The 15,246-nt window shown below is 44.7% G+C and overlaps 1 protein-coding gene and 1 long non-coding RNA gene across 10 annotated transcripts in view; one reads left to right on the top strand and one right to left on the bottom strand.

The window, feature by feature from the left end:
• SLC4A4 (solute carrier family 4 member 4) overlaps positions 1-15,246 on the top strand; it is a 194,443-nt gene that overhangs the window by 80,318 nt on the left and 98,879 nt on the right. The gene's annotated exons all lie outside the window — the stretch shown is intronic.
• The window catches only part of LOC307224452, a 60,173-nt gene that overhangs the window by 32,188 nt on the left and 12,739 nt on the right, over positions 1-15,246 (bottom strand). For all 3 annotated transcript variants that reach the window (XR_013842536.1, XR_013842537.1, XR_013842538.1), the window contains exon 3: positions 4,392-4,498. This is a non-coding gene — a long non-coding RNA (uncharacterized lncRNA). The remainder of the gene's footprint in view (positions 1-4,391; positions 4,499-15,246) is intronic.

Below are 15,246 nucleotides of genomic sequence, written 5' to 3'. Positions count from 1 at the left end.
ACATGGACAAATGTGGTTAACTTTAACTATGATGTGTTGAAACATGTAAAGTTCAAACCATGGTTTATGAAGCTGAATTGTTCCAAACCCACTTCTTATACCATAGTTAGCATTAGTTTTGTCCTACACTAGAAATGCAGAAAAGTTAATGTTAATTATGGTATAAAAAGTGGGTTTGTTGCCCCATGCAGATCTGGCCAGCTGGTGATCTGCAAGCTTTGTCTACTTCTTCCCACTCTTCTTTGCACTCACCTAGAAGTGCTCCTTTATGTGGTGATGGGGGGAGGCCTCTGGGACAACCTTATGTTTCCTGCTGATCAAGGTCCCTACCAGTTAAGAAGCTGAATCTCCCATCCTGCTGTTCTCCTGGCCAGTGCTGTTCTCCAAGTCACGCTGCTTGGGCACTAGGATTGCCCAGGCCTAGAGTGGTGTGTGAAAGTTGTGTGACATTTTCCAGCTGACCAGTTTGCATTTCCCACAAGGCAGTGAGAGGTCAAGACCTTGCCTTTCCAAATTTGAGGGCTGTTTTTGTCTGCCCTGTCCAATGCATTTGCTGGAAGGGCAGAGAATTGTCTTGAGGTGGATGGGCATCTAGCAGAATGGACTCTCCTTTGTGGACTCTCCTTTGGTGGAGGTTTGGAAGCAGAGATTGGGTGGCCACCTGTCATGGATGCTTTAGCTGAGATTCCTGCATTGCAGGGGGTTGGGCTAGATGACCCTTGGGGTCCTTTCCAACTCTTATGTTTCATTAAAAAAATCATAAAAGTCTATGGAAACATTTGCTTCATATTATGGTGAGCCCAGATGGACTAGAGTTTTTGCTAACTTGGGAATTTTTTTTGCTTGAAGTCACATGTCATCTAGACAGTACAATGGTACCTCGGGTTACAGATGCTTCAGGTTACAGACTCCGCTAACCCAGAAATAGTACTTTGGGTTAAGAACTTTGCTTCAGGATGAGAACAGAAACCATGCGGTGGCGGCGCGGTGGCAGCGGGAGGCCCCATTAGCTAAAGTGGTACTTCAGGTTAAGAACAGTTTCAGGTTAAGAATGGAGCACCAGAATGTATTAAGTTCTTAACCTGAGGTACCACTGTGTTAGGAGTTAGGTGCTTTAATTTGTTCCCTGAGTTGGCACGGGGAATTTGGGATTAGCCAAGGTTCGTCACTGACACACAGCCGTGTGTTAGAACCAGTATTCTCTGAAAGGCTTTTGATATCTTTAGTCAATGAGTAATACGCTGTGTTGTAATTGTTTTAGTATGCCTTATCTTATAAGGCTATCATCTGTTTTCTCATTTGGAGGATACAGTCATGTAGGGCAAGGCCAGATAGCTCTTAAAACACGACCTCAGCATTTGGTACGCTTGTAAGAACAACTGCACTTGCTTTAAAAAAATTAATGACAGCACGCGTGGTAATTTTCCATAGTACTCACCTGTTTCAGCATGCACTATCGTGATCCTTGAGGCCACTTCATATGTTACTGTGTATCAGGGTTAGAGACTCAGCTATATAAGCTAGGGGCCAAATGGCTCCTTAAACCAGGGTTACTGTTGCCAAAACAGAATGTCTAGTTGCCATTTTGGGGCCATGTGTATTTTTCAATACAACTTTTGGGTTCCTGGAATTCGTTCTGATTGTGCAGGTAAAAATATCACGGGTAGAATTCTATGGGATGTGTTGCTAGTGCTTGAACATGGTCAAGATTCAGGGATCCCCAGGAATGTACCTCCAGATGGTGGAGACGTCAGGTGCCATCCTGCTACCAGGTCATCTTTACTTGGTTGCAAGCGACTGATAGCCAGGTGTAAAATGCGCCTGGCGAATTTTGAACGCTGCTGTACATGGAAGTTGCTTTTCATTGCTATGCTACACAGGCTATGTGCACACCTCCCTTTGCTTCTGTATTTATTTAGTACATTCCCTTTTCCCTATGCTGTGGCCCTGAGCACCTGCTTTTCATTAAGAAAGAGGCACAGCAGAACCCTAAGGTCAATTAATCTCATGTGTGGCTTGGCCCTATCAGACCTGTGGTTTTGGCTTATGGTTCGGTGGTTAAAAGTTACAGCTAGTGACTGTGTACGAGGGTTAGCACAGTGGTTGAGTGTGCCAGCTGGAAGTTCTCTGATTTAGGCCCTTTCCCATTTGCTTAGTAGCCTTTAAAAGCAATCCAGCCCCTTCTTGTGCTCGGCTTGGGGCTTGGAGTAAGCAGAGGTCTCTCTCCACTGAGCTGCTCTTCTGCTAGTCACCCAACATGAGGGTTGGTAGGATGCTCACTGGTGGAGTCTTCACTGGCAGATCCCAGCAGAAAGCCCTGATGGGGGAGATGGGGCAGGGCTGAGTCAGCCCAGAATCCACTCTATCCTGATCTGGTCTTGCTGCTGGCACACAGTGGCATCATTGGCCGTGATCTGGGCATGACCACTGCATCAGCCTGGAGCTGGTGTTGACCTCAGGGCTGATTGCCCCACACCTTCTGAGTGGCTGGGCTCAGCATACACTTTGTAGTGACCTGCTGAGAGTGGGTCAGGGTTTGGATTATGCCCTTAGACAAGCTGCCTTCTCCAAGAAGAAGAAGAAGAGTTTAGATTTGATATCCCGCTTTATCACTACCCGAAGGAGTCTCAAAGCGGCTAACATTCTCCTTTCCCTTCCTCCCCCACAACAAACACTCTGTGAGGTGAGTGGGGCTGAGAGACTTCAGAGAAGTGTGACTGGCCCAAGGTCACCCAGCAGCTGCATGTGGAGGAGCGGAGACGCGAACCCGGTTCACCAGATTACGAGTTTACCGCTCTTAACCACTACACCACACTGGCTCTACAAGCTTCAGTTTCTTCACCTGCAATGTAAGATAATAATACTTACCCCTTAAAGGGCTGCTATTTTGGTTACTGAGATAATGTACAGTTGTACCTTGGAAGTCGAACAGAATCCATTCCAGAAGCCCGTTTGACTTCCAAAATGAAATTGCGGCTTCTGATTGGCTGCAGGAAGCTCCTGTAGCCAATCAGAAGCCACAGAAGCCCCGTCGGATGTTCGGGTTCCAAAAAATGTTTGCAAACTGGAACAATCACTTCCGGGTTTGCAGCGTTCGGGAGCCAAAATGTTCGAGTTCTAGGGCATTAAGGATCCAAAGTACAACTGTATATTGCCGTATTTTTTGCTCTATAAGACTCACTTTTTCCCTCCTAAAAAGTAAGGGGAAATGTGTGTGCGTCTTATGGAGCGAATGCAGGCTGCGCAGCTATCCCAGAAGCCAGAACAGCAAGAGGGATTGCTGCTTTCACTGCGCAGCGATCCCTCTTGCTGTTCTGGCTTCTGAGATTCAGATATATTTTTTTCTTGTTTTCCTCCTCCAAAAACTAGGTGCGTCTTGTGGTCTGGTGCGTCTTATAGAGCAAAAAATACGGTAAATAGCTTGAATGCTTTAAAGTGATGCAATGCACTGTTATAATTTAGCCGCTACACATAAATTCATCTGGATTCAGATTTAGTTCTAAGCAGCTGAGACAGTACTTTCCTATTTTGACGCTCCCCAAGGAACCCCCTCCTGCTCCTGCAACAGCCCATCGATTCTCAGGACGCGCAGATCTATGCAAGGTCAAACTTTCCATGACCCCACTAGCAATTCTGGTAAAAGCCAAGTAAATGGACGAGGGGACCTGTGCCAAAGCAGTAGTGACTGAACTAAGCTAAGAAATCCCTACCTAGGGGACATGTACAAGCTGTGCACTTATCTATTCTAGAAATAGCACCATGCAAGGATCCAGAGCCAGTCGTTGAATCTTGGTTTCCACATGGCAGCTGTCAGATATTGCATGGTGTCTGTCCCGCTGGGGAGGGAAACTCAAGTATAGGGTTGTCTACTCTGTAAAGACTCATGCAATCTGGGGAATCAATCCACTAAGCAATTCTTTGTTGCAACTCCCCTGTGTGGAGCCATGGCAGGCAGCTGCCATTGGGCTGTGTTGGCTGTGTGAACTGACACTCGTTCTTGCTATTAAAAAGATTGTAAAGGTAAAGGTAAAGGGACCCCTGACCATTAGGTTCAGTCGTGGCTGACTCTGGGCTTGAGGCACTCATCTCGCTTTATTGGCCGAGGGAGCCGGCGTACAGCTTCCGGGTCATGTGGCCAGCATGACTAAGCTGCTTCTGGCAAACCAGAGCAGTGCATGGAAACACCGTTTACCTTCCCACTGGAGTGGTACCTATTTATCTACTTGCACTTTGACGTTCTTTTGAACTGCTAGGTTGGCAGGAGCAGGGACCGAGCAACGGGAGCTCACCCAGTCGTGGGGATTCGAACCGCCGACCTTCTGATCGGCAAGTCCTGTGCTCTGTGGTTTAACCCACAGCACCACCCGCATCCCTAAACAGATTGTAGTTACCTGGAAACACTGGCTGCTTGTACTGGTTTGGGCCCAAGAATGCTGATGCAGTGTGGCTTCACCCCCTTCCTGTTCCAAAAGGCCTGCTCTTCAGCATCAACATGGGTCTTTAAAAAGAGAAAGAAGAAGTAATTAGAATCATTGCCAGTATCCTCCAGGCAGCGCTGGAAACCAGGAATGAGCAAGTAAACAAAGCTTGAACCTTAAATGTCCCTCTCTGCACACTATTTGCAATCAGTGAGAATGGGCAGGGGCATATCAGGGATTTTCAGTTGTGTGTGTGAAAGGGAGGTTACTAGTGGCGAGTCTTCTGACTGCTGGGGGGCAGGATTGCCCCAGAAATACCCTTGTGAATAGGTAACTTTTGGGGAGGGTGCTAGCAGAACTAGCAGCAGTGGAAAGTGGGAGCTGGAGGGAAAAGTAACATGGTTTTCCTCTCTCCTGCAATTACTCCTCCAAAATTTTGCCTTGAAAATTCTGCCCTGAGCTCTTGACTCAGCCCTAGGCATACCGCAGCATCATCTGTGGTTAATGCGTAGCATTTGGGGAGTTGTGAGGAGGGGGAATATGAATTTGGGTTGAATTGAATTCCCTGCCCCTTAGTTATGGTGGACTTAAAAAAGGAAACAAACATTGGCTAACCAAATCGGGCTTGTGGGAAATGCTTGGTTCACATTGCAACCGAACGGCAAGCTCTTTGGGTACAGATAAGCTAAGTCATTAGTCTTCCAGTCTCAAAATGAGGATAATCAAAGCAGTCTACTTTGCAGGGCTCTTTGTAAAGATAACTAAGATTGCATGAAAGGCCCTTTGAACATTTGAAGTGCACTATGTGTGTACTTTGCGAACACTCAATTCATATAGTACATTTGCACCTTGTGACTTTTTTGAACATTTTTACACAAATCATCGCTGATGATTTCAAAGAACGTGGAATGTTTTTTTCTTAGACTGAAGGAATGAAAGGATGAGAGAGACCCATTTTCCATGACCACAGAAAGTCCTGCCCAGGCCCTGTCTGACTTTTGCACATATATGGGCAATGCCTGGTGATACTGTCAGACACAGAAACATGCAATTTATTTTATTTTATAAGATTAAAAAGCTGAAGTTAGTAGTATGCACAATTCTGTGCTGTACAGCAGATTCTGCCATTGAGTGAAACTTCTATGGGTTCATCATCACGTGCCCTTCCGAATATGATAGATACCTGTTGCTTTCCTGACATGTTCTGTCACTTATATAGTGTAGACATAATGAATGCTTGGTGTAGGAGACCACCTGGGGACATTGTATATGCCACCCCCAGTCTTTCACCACTGGGTGAGAAAGAAGCGTATTAAATGAATAAAAACATGGCAGGGAAGGGTGGAGACCAGTTAGCATTAGCATCTAGAACAGTGTCCTTCAACCTCGGTTCCTCAGGTGGTCTTGGGCTACAACTTCCATCATCCCTGACCATTGGCTAAGCTAACTGAGGATGATGGGAGTTGTATCTGGGGGCTAAAGGCTGTAGAACACTGATTTAGCATCTGGAGGCTAAAGGCTGTAGAACACTGATCCAAAAACAAATGCAGAACTTTATGCTGCGTGTGTCTGGTGGATGTCAGAGCACTGTAGGTGCACATGTTTTCTAGTACAGTTGCTCCATCTGAAAAGCTGCCTTTGGTTCTCTGGGCTTTTAAGCTGCTTTCCTGAAGGAAGCCACACACCCCTAAATTCCTAGCCAGTGTATCTCCTTGGGCTGTCACATGTCCAGTGCACTCATTCCCGTTTTTGTTGAATAAGGACTTTCTCTTGGATGCAGCTTGTTTGACCTTCCTAAAGCAATTATTGCGTTGCAGTGCATCCATGAGAGGGTTCAGTGCTTTACCTCCATGGCACCTTCATAAACCACTGGAGAAGAAAATTGTCTTTGCTTCTCTCCCTTTTTTGTTTTGCTTTCAGGAACACTTTGCAGTCTTGACAATGTGCAGCTTGCCCACGCATTGAAAACTTGTCACTTCACAGCCTTCGTTCGTTGCTGCAAGTGGGTTTGCGTGTATCAGCCGCTAGGTGACCTTCAATAGCTGCATCCAGTTGATTGCTCCTCACCTTAATAATCTGAGATATGAATGGACCTTTGGTCCTCCCTTTGCAGCATCAGTAACCATTCTAGGATTCTGAAAAAAGGACCCCTGACAGTTAAGTCCAGTCGTGAACAACTCTAGGGTTGCGGTGCTCATCTTGCTTTACTGGCCAAGGGAGCCAGCGTTTGTCCCCAGACAGTTTATCCAGGTCATGTGGCCAGCATGACTAAGCCGCTTCTGGCGAAACCAGAGCAGTGCACAGAAACACCGTTTACCTTCCCGCCACAGTGGTACCTATTTATCTACTTGCACTTTGACATGCTTTCGAACTGCTAAGTTGGCAGGAGCAGGGACCGAGCAATGGGAGCTCACCCCGTCGCGGGGATTTGAACTGCTGACCTTCTGATCGGCAAGCCCTAGCCTCAGTGGTTTAGACCACAGCACCACCCACATCCCAGGATTCTGAACTAGGAAACCTCTAATTAACCAAAGTTTCCTGTTTTGTCACTGACCATTACTATGATCGCCAGCTTCAGAACGAGCCAGGATATTAAACTAACTTCAAACCATGGTTTGATGTACTGACTTGTTCTGAAGCTGGTAACTGTGGGTTCTCAGTTTAGAAACTGTGGTCATTTAGCGGCTTCTTGGCTTTCTCTCACTACAGAGGGAGCAGCAAAGTGGCTGCATGTGTAGACAACAGGTTCATCTGAATCTTGGGTTTATTAAGCTGAGATATCTGCCCTAGAGATAAGGGCATAAGGAATGCTTGGTGGAACAGGCCAATTGACAACCAAGTCCAGCATTCTGTTTTTGCTGTGGCTAACCAGATGCCTGCAGAAAACCCTTAAGCGCAGGACCTGAGCACAAGAGGGGGAAATTTGTGCCGTGGGAGGAGAAGAAACTACATTTCTGTAGCTAGCTGTGGATTAACAAACCATCATTAATGATAAAAGAGTTATGTTTGCACTAACCTGTTTGTCCGCAGATCACAAGGCTGAACCTCAACATTGTGTCGTTGGATTATTATTATTATTATTTTTTTTTAAAGCCTGTGACATCAACTATTTCACTGTGTGGTCTTCGGCAAGGAGCTGCCCCCCTCCGCAAAATAAAACGTGGGAATTTCAATAACTGTTGAGGTCTTATTTCATCCCTATTATAGGCATATTAATGTAAACTCTTGATGACATGCCAACAAAAGAAGAAAACGAGCAATTAACATATATTGGGTACTTACAGATTTGCTTTTTTTAAACGATTATCTGGATTTTAAGGTATTAGCTGGAGAAATATGCTCCCCCACACAATCCTTCGTTAAAGACAAAAAAGACTAGTTGTTAGGAGCAGCAGAGAGCTGTGTGCAGGATCCAATGCATATTGAAAATTTGCCTGGGTTCAACTGACCGAATGACTTTGGGATCCAGCACTGCCAAGCAGCTTGGCTTAGTTGCCCCTCTGCAGACGGGTATTCCCCACCTCCCAATTTCCCATGTGTTCAGAAAAGGTTGGTGGGGGCAATCTAAGACAAAGAGACCCTTGTGATTTCCAGCAAGTTGCTTGGCAGTGGGCTAAAGTCTTGTTGAATATCTTGCTTCTCAGCTCCTGTGCTTTGAACTGTGCAGAACAGACAGAAGTTGAACTGTGTAATTCTGTCAGGAATTCCTGGAAGATCTACAAGCTAATATAACTGGAGTTCTCTTTAGTACACCAAGCTTCAAAAAGTTTTGTAATGTTCCCCTGCCACAGTCATCTCCCCGTATAGCATCCATCTCTCTCTCTTTCTTGGGGTATAAGTAAGGTTCCAATATTCAAGGTGCCCAACTTTTTTTTGGCAGTGCTTTGAATAACACCAAAATCTGACTTTAGGCACAATTGGGTACACCTTCATGGATTTCAGTGAATTAGGGAGAAAACCCACACGTTTTCTGTATTCCTCCCTTTCTGTTCTAAAATTCACCCCCCCAACAACTTTAAAGTAAATAATCAAAACTCACCAGTACATTTGTGATGGGGTACAATGTTGAAAGGGACGCAGGTGGCGCTGTGGGTTAAAGCCTCAGCGCCTAGGGCTTGCCGATCGAAAGGTCGGCGGTTCGAATCCCTGCGGCGGGGTGCGCTCCCGCTGCTCGGTCCCAGCGCCTGCCAACCTAGCAGTTCGAAAGCACCTCCGGGTGCAAGTAGATAAATAGGGACCGCTTCCCAGCGGGAAGGTAAACGGCGTTTCCGTGTGCGGCTCTGGCTCGCCAGAGCAGCGATGTCACGCTGGCCACGTGACCCGGAAGTGTCTCCGGACAGCGCTGGCCCCTGGCCTCTTAAGTGAGATGGGCGCACAACCCCAGAGTCTGTCAAGACTGGCCCGTACGGGCAGGGGTACCTTTACCTTTACCTTTTACAATGTTGAAAGTCTGTCTTAAACCTCTTCTTTCTCTCTTTTCATTCACCCATTTTGTTACTTGTATGGCATAATGTAGGCCTTATTTCTTTTGCTTTCCTCCATTTATGTTGAGGCTATTTAAAGTTACGTTTCTCCTAAGTTCCCCTATTTTTCTTCCTATTCCATCCCTTGTGCAAGGCTTAAGTGGAAACCATTAATGGGTTGTCCACATTTCTTCCTTCAGCTGGAAGCTTGTCAAATTATTCCTCTCCTTTATGACCTTCCTCCTCTACACCCAACTACGGGGTAATCACAAGATCCATGCTTAATCCAGAAGGTACCAGCTTGGAGGCTTGCAAATTGCAAATTGTTGCTTTATGTGATCCAAATTGCCATAAACATGACCTCCCAGCTGTTCTTTCTTACCTTGTTGACTAATAACTAACAAGCTATTTAGTGCGGTACCAAAAACACCCCCACCAATTTACTCTTAAAGCACCAGGAAAATGACATGTAAATGGGTTGTAAAATGCTTCTCTAAATGCCATGCAATTACTTAAAGCGGTAATTGCTAAAGTTTCATTAACAGAGCTTGAAGAAGAAAAAGCTTGCTTAGGTGGAACTGTAATTAGGTTGGAGGGGGGGAAATCCATTAAATGGGTTTGGGTTGTTGTTTTTTATTGTATTACAGCTGCCTAGGTGGGAGTAAGTCTAAACAGGCCAGGGCAACTCAAGTTCACTGCAGAACCTATCCTCTAGCAATGCTCTTTAACATTTCTCAAACATTTAGGGAAAGGATGTATCTCAGTGGCAAGACATCTGCCTCATTTGCAGAAGAGTCCAGGTTCAATCCCTGACATGTCCAGGTTGAGTTGAGGAAATAAATTGACCTGAAACCTTGGAGGAGCTTCTGCTAGTCTATGTAGATAATGCTGAGCTTGGTGGACAACTCATTTGACTCAGTATTGCAGAGTTATATTGTGCAATCTATTTAGGGCTATAAGAACACTCTTTTATTTTATCTGACTGCTCACAAATGAGTGTTGTGCTCATTGATTTAGCACAATAGGGAATGCTGGTAAAAATAGGAATATTGATTGAGCTTCTTCTGCAAGACGTTGGCTAAAAGCAGCAAAATCAAGGTGACAGTTTGCTGTTTAGTTGGTGTGCTTCTTGGCCCTAAGTCTTCTCTCCGCCCCACTTAACCCTCGTACTTCTTATTTTTATCACATTTTGAGCACATGGATATGTTGAATTCCACCCATCAGAAGAAAGGGCACTAGCGGCACAAGCACAATTTCCCACATTTTTGTTCTTCTAATAACTATAATTTACCCAAACCAGATTTGCACCTGGAATCTCGTTTCTTTGCTACCTTAAACAGAGGATGAGTGTGTAAAAATATCCATTGAGCTTTGTCATAGCCCCCGCTTTTAAGAAAGTTTCCTCCTAAAGGTTTTGCATATCATTATGCTTCGGTTTCTTTCTCACACAGGATAGTTTTCTTCACATCTTGCTGCTCACACCCCAAAATAGATTTTTGTGTTTGAAGGATAATCCCATGTTTAAAAAAGAGCTGTAAGCACTTGTTTTAAAGGATTTGCTAATTAAGGCATCACATCCATTCGTGCCTGATAAAATTCGAAACTAACCCCACCCACACCTGAAGTTTCATTTTTCTCAGTGTACTTGTTACATCTGTCTTACTTATTGAACTTGGTTAGATAATTATTTCTGAAGTTCAATCAATATTGCTAGAGGCGTGATAGAATACAGAGCACAATATCCTGTTGGTTCAGTTGTATAATGCTGAGTGACAGATAAAACAAGCCCTTGAATGTCAAGTAATCTGAGTAATTTTTATCAGAACAACCAAAGCCTTAATTTCTGTTGCATCCTAACATTATGTGTGACACAGCTCACACAAAACAATTTCCCAGTTGTTTCCTTTTCATTTCCCATCAATATATGCATAGGACTTTCAGCAGGGGTTGTGAACCTGAGGACCAGACCTGTTCCAGAGAGCTGTCTTTTTGCCTTCAATACAACTTTCTTAACTTTTTAAAAATGCTACCTCTCCCTCTGTCAAGGTACCCTTTTATAGAAAGTCTAGACATTTGAAGAAAAAGGAAGGAGCACTTCCTTCCAATTTTTGGTCCAGATATGTGTCTCGGTTCCCCCATCTCTACTGAGTGTGCAACTTTTCATGTATGCGCAAGTGTGCATTGACCATGGCCACGTCTGCGGCCAGGATGCAAGCTCTCTTTTGGCAGATCTGCAAGAAAAGCCATAATAAAACATGGTTTCATGGATGAAAACACTATCAATGGCTACTCATGGAGGACGAGGCTATCAAGGGATAGTGCTCTTGTGCTCACGTCCTACTAGGGGTTTCCCACATTTGGCCCTTGTAATGGAATGCTGGACTAGATGAGCCATTGGCCATTGTATAAACAGCAGGTTCTTCTTGCATTCTTCTTGTTCTTCCCCTCTGTCTTCTCACACTGGAAAGGGACGCCAAAGGTGTAAGGGAGTGCTCAATCCTTGGCTTTTCTGCAGTAGTTAGGGATAGGAGCTGTGCTGGAGAGCAACTGCCAGTCATTGTTGCCAGTACAGTGGTACCTCGGGTTACAGATGCTTCAGATTACAGATGCTTCAGTTTACAGACTCCGCTAACCCAGAAATAGTACCTCGGGTTAAGAACTTTGCTTCAGGATGAGAACAGAAATTGTGCTTCGGCGGCATGGTGGCAGCAGCTGGAGGCCCCATTAGCTAAAGTGATGCTTCAGGTTAAGAACAGTTTCAGGTTAAGAATGGACCTCCGGAATGAATTAAGTTCTTAACCTGAGGTACCACTGTACTCTGCTAGATGGGCCAGACCTCTGACTTTGTGCAAGGCTGCTTCCTGTGTTCATGTAAGCTGTTTGCACAACGCTTCAGAATCTTCTTCATCCTGCATATATTTATTTCTTTTCCACTTAGGCCTAATCCACAAGCAGCCTCCTTTAATCTCAGCTTCTCTTCCTCTCCCAGAGTTTGCTTATTTCGATGCTGACATTTGGCTGCAGTACCTGCTGTTTGGATCCTTCCTGGTCTCCCTTTTGGCAGAATCAACCGTTAATCCTCAGGATCTGCTTTATGCACCTCAAGGCAAAACTGAAGACAACATTTGCAAACCATTTTTCTTTACGGATTTGTTTCTCTCTTCTTTTTTTCTTTTCCTGACCATTGTTTTGGTTTCTTGGCCTGTTTTTCGGTTCCATCTGATTGTTCCCCTTTTCATCTCTGCTTCTCTTCTTCTCCCAGAGTTGCTTATTTCTGGCGCTGACATTTTGCTGCAACACCTGCTGTTTGGCACCTCGCTAGCCTACCTTTCTGAATCCGCACTAATGAGCTCAGGCAGAACAGAGAGCTGTCATTCAGGGACCTGCCCTCATTCAAAGCACACAGAGCGTCACGGTCTCCCCCTCCCCATCACAACAACTGTAGAAGAGGAAACGCTGTCCATCAGGAACTATTAATTGGCTGCTCCTACCCAAAGGTCACCAAGGCCTCTTTGTTTTTTCTTAATGAATGGGGAGACAGATGATACTAGGGAGCTGAGCACACTTGGTTCCTTTTTCATTGTTCACCTGGACGTAGTGTGAGTACAGAGCAATGGTGGGAATTGAGAAATTTCCCTCCCTGTGGAACGCCCTCCCATCAGATGTCAAGGAGACGAAGAGCTTCAAACTTTTAGAAGACATCAGAAGGCAGCCCTGTATCGGGAAGTTTTTCATGTTTGACATTTTACTATGTTTTATATGCGCTGGAAGCCGCCCAGATGGGCAGGATGTAAAACAACAACAATTCCAGTGTTTTTTGTTTTTTATGAATGAATCTATATTCATACAGTGTGTGCATGAGAGTATCATCTAGAGACCTTGCTTGTCTTACCAACTGCCTACCCCTTCTCAAGATCATTAAGTTCAATCATCCATGTAGTTTGGTGAGGGATAGGCCACAGCCCATAGAAGAGCATATGCTTTCCATAGAACTGTTGAGTTGGAAGGGATCCTGAAGATCATCTTGTCCAACCCCCTGCAATGCAGGAATATGCAGTTGTCCCATACAGGGATCGAACCTGCAACCTTGGCGTTTTCAGCACCACGCTCTAACCAGCTGAGCTATTGGGAGTGCTCAGTCCTTTGCATCTCTGATTCAAAGGTTCTAGTAACAAGTGATAAGTAAGGCTTCTGAAGCTGTCGTAGCTAACCAGAGAGTATACTACCTGGTACACAGCACAACATTGCAAACAAATTATGTTCACCATCTTTGTTCTGTTCCTCTGAGAGTTTTTGGAGCTCATTTTGAAACCAGTTGTTGAGAACTGCAGATGGGGAAAGAAATCTGCTGTGCTCATGTGTTGCCTCTGTGCTTCCCATTGGCATCTGGTTGGCAACTGTGAGAACAAGATGCTGTGCCCTTTGGTCTTCTTAAGTTTTCTTAAGGCCTGGTTCGTTTTTGGACATTTTCCTACCTCCTGGGTGAAATTAGGTAGCAAAACTAAAACATGCGGATCAGACGAGAGAGCTTTATGCAACAACCGATTGGGAGAACTGGGAACAAATTGTATGGAAAGGAGTGGATCTTGAACTGGATTTGTTTCTCTCATGTTCAACAACCGAAATGTCACTATTTCATTTGAACTGTAGTTGGGGAACAGATTTATTTCATTTCATTAGAACTCAAGGGCTGTCTTTGGGTGGTAAGAGAAGCACATAGCGCCAAACCACTTAGAGCTAAAGTTGGGGTTATTAAATTTAGGAGCACGTGCTGCACTCCTAGCAGCGTTTGTCTTTCCCACTGAGCTGCGATTGCCAAAAAAAGGCCTAATTTTAGGTGTGGGTGGGTGGGTGGGGGGTAGATTGCATTGGCACAGGAAGGAACCCATCATTTAGATGAGAGCCCCACTAGTTTTGACCTCTACGCAGCATTTCAAGAACAGCCCACTCCATGCCGTAGCCTCAGGACACATAGCAGCACCAGAAAAGAGCACCAGAAAAGCGTTCAACATGGAATAAAAACAGAATATAAAAATATGTAGGAACATAGCAAGCTGTGCTTGCTTTCGGTCCATCTAGCCCAGTATCGCCAGCACTGACTGACAGCATCTGCCCAGGGTTTCAGGGAGGGCCTCTGATCCTACCTGGAATCTTCTGCATGGAAAGCAGATGTTCTACCACTGAACCACAGCTCTTCCTTCTAAGAGAAAGAGAAGGAGCATCACTTAGAGCTAGCCGATAGGTGAAGGAACTTAAGGGTTCTTTGCATGCATAACCCACACCTAAATGAGACTTTGGTTCGATGCAGCGAGCTTATTTAAAAAATAGTCATGAAATGGACTATATCAGCCTTGGAGGTCAGGAAAAGGTATATTTCCCGTTAGCGACAGGGAAAGAATTTTAAATATTTTCATAATAGCGTCTTGGGAACACCACAAGACAGTAAAATATTTATCAATGTTATACAGATAAAATTTCCTGAATTTCAAAACAAGTGCTGTTGCCGTCCCGTGCTGTTCCGTTTATGAATTGCTCCCCATGAAGTATCCCAAAATGATTTACAATACAGTAAAAACATACGTAGAACTGTTGCTCATGTAAAAACAGTTAAAATAGTTTCACGTATAAAAACTGTAACTCCCTAAATGTATATACATCTGTCTATCTGCAGTTTGAAAGAGCAGCAGCACATCCATAAAGTCATTTCAAATCCAGTACAGATACATAACTAAAGTGTACGTAACTAAATTATATAGACTAAATCCAAGTAATTTCTGCTCAGAGTTGACCCATTGAAATTAATAGATGTAAGCTAGCTGTGGCTGTTTATCTCAAAGGGAGGGTCTGCTTTGACTCTGATTAATGTTGGATGCAGCTGAATGTCCGAAATCCAGGCTTGCTGAAAAGATTTTTAAAAATCGTTTCTGGAGTGGCAGCCAAACCGTATGGGCTGCTTTTCATGTGATGCCTCATTAACAGGGGAGCAGATGAACCGGGGGCTCTGTCTGCCACTTGACAATCCCTTCACAAATGTGCAAAGCAATTAATTAATTAGGAGGTGTGTATTGCTGCCCAAATTTAATGGTGCGCAGAGCTGATCTTTTGCTTTGGCAGGGTGACGAATTCCAGACGGGAAAGCTGTGCTTGTCAGCAAAAACAAAAGCAAGTCTCTTGCTGACAGCTTTAAGTGGAAGTTGTCAATTTGTTTGACTACAACTCCCATCGTCCCTGACCGTTGTCTGTGGCAGGTGGGAGCTGGGATCCAAGAGGTATCTTGTTGACTAATGCTGCCTTGAAGGTTAGCAGTGTCATTGTAGCATTAGTTTTAACCAGTGCTATTTTGCTAGAAAAAGAGGTGCCGGAAC

The sequence above is a fragment of the Podarcis cretensis genome (assembly GCF_951804945.1).
Source record: "Podarcis cretensis genome assembly, chromosome: 9".
In the NCBI taxonomy this organism is placed as follows: domain Eukaryota; kingdom Metazoa; phylum Chordata; class Lepidosauria; order Squamata; family Lacertidae; genus Podarcis; species Podarcis cretensis.
This window is presented reverse-complemented; position numbering and strand designations above follow the sequence as displayed.